Raw genomic sequence first — 1,652 nt, 5'->3', positions numbered from 1 at the left:
ACTTGAAGCCTTCTACTAGCCTGAACTCCTTGGTGCAAGCCGACGGCACAGCTAAGCTGAATGTATGTGGACTCGGATAAAGTCGATCACGGGCCCACAGGATGAGAGGCTCCTCTCGAGCAAGAACTATACATCCTGACTTGAATTCTAAGCAACATTCTCTGACACAATGGAGTAGTTACAGCTTTTAGTTTCATATGAGTTCTGCTGACCACTGCTACCCAACAGGAGAAGTAGTCACAATATCCAGCCCATTATTCTTCACTAGGGACGTGTCATATCCCTCCTGGTTTTTACGATAGACGACGTGTAGCTCTCTCAGCCACTGAGTTAGATGACCTTCTATGATGGGAGGCTTTAGGCAACGGCCACTGTTACTTTTGGACGATAATGATGATGATAGTCTATCGTCATCATAACTCATAATGCCGATAGGCATAATGCTGTTATGATTAATAAGAGAGCATCATCGAGCTGATTTCTCACATCGCCCGAGAGAAGGAACACACATACTGAACGTTCCGGCGATTGCGTTGTTGATTTTACTAATCACTGATCTAGATGGTATGCTTGAGTGACTTGTACTTAGCCCAACCACTTCGAACACAGTCCCCTCACGATATGAACAACGGATAATACGGCAAGACCAGGCATGAGAACAAATAAGGATTAAAAAGCACCATGTAGAGCGTTTCGGCCATAACCATGCACCTAAACATGATGTAGTTGAGTGCCAGTAGGCATTAGACGCGACTTACTTGGTTCCACTTGGTCCCTCGTGAGATTCTCTCTAGTGCTATGCTGCGATAGTGCCCTGGACCAGGATTCTTGGCAGAAGCCCTGACACGCATGCAACTGTTCGGTGAAAATAAGTCACTACCCGGATTAGAACCGGGGTTGTCACGGCCACAACGTGACGTCCTAACCGCTAGACGATAGCGACTTGGAATAATTCAAGCTGAAACGGACTGTTTGTTACCGTATGGAGGAATCATCAATATAGTTGGTTCATTTCTATCATAGTATCGAAAAGATCCTCCATCAACAATGCAAGACCCGTGCGGACTTATCAGTGAGGTTGCTGATCTTTCCCCTTGCCCATACAGGACGCGGCTCAGCCTCCATCGTTACCGAATCTCCCTTACGGATGTCGTAATGCCCCGGGCCAGGCACCTGCAACAGCGAGGAGATGAACTGTACGAGGTCGCGGGTTCGAATCCCACTTGAGGCTTTTTGGCTGTTCCTCTGGTCTCTGTCTTCGTCGTTATCATGAGAGGAGCCGGCAAATGAACCTTTCCCGTACGCAATGCCGTTATATTATACCTAAATTCGCTCAATGATGCAAATCTGAATCGCGAGTTTACTTATTCGGAGCGGGAAGAGTCTTGCTGACCGCGATCGCCTTGTCCAAGAAAGACTGCTTGGCTCTTTTATTCAGAAGTCCACCGATACCACTCCTTCATCAAATCAATGACCCGACCAACAACGATTATCTGTCCTCACCTGGGCTTCACGAGTGCGACCTTGGTTATATCATAGCGTCCCGGAGCAGAGTAGCCGACCCCCTTTTCGAGTCTGTTATTCCACCTGGCTTATCAGTTTCGACGGGATGATCTCCTTCAACTTCACCTTTTCACGACTATCTTTATCGA

General features: G+C 47.4%; 1 non-coding gene across 1 annotated transcript; it reads right to left on the bottom strand.

Moving 5' to 3' along the window:
* Positions 1 to 871: 871 nt before the first annotated feature.
* Pmar_PMAR001744 lies at positions 872 to 943 on the bottom strand. The gene has a single exon. It is a non-coding gene; the product is annotated as a tRNA-His (tRNA).
* Between the last annotated feature and the right edge of the window lie 709 nt (positions 944 to 1,652).

Source organism: Perkinsus marinus (assembly GCF_000006405.1).
Source record: "Perkinsus marinus ATCC 50983 genomic scaffold scf_1104296929632, whole genome shotgun sequence".
In the NCBI taxonomy this organism is placed as follows: Eukaryota; Perkinsozoa; order Perkinsida; family Perkinsidae; genus Perkinsus; species Perkinsus marinus.
The sequence above is the reverse complement of the archived record's forward strand: the minus strand, read 5'-3'. Positions and strand labels throughout refer to the sequence as shown.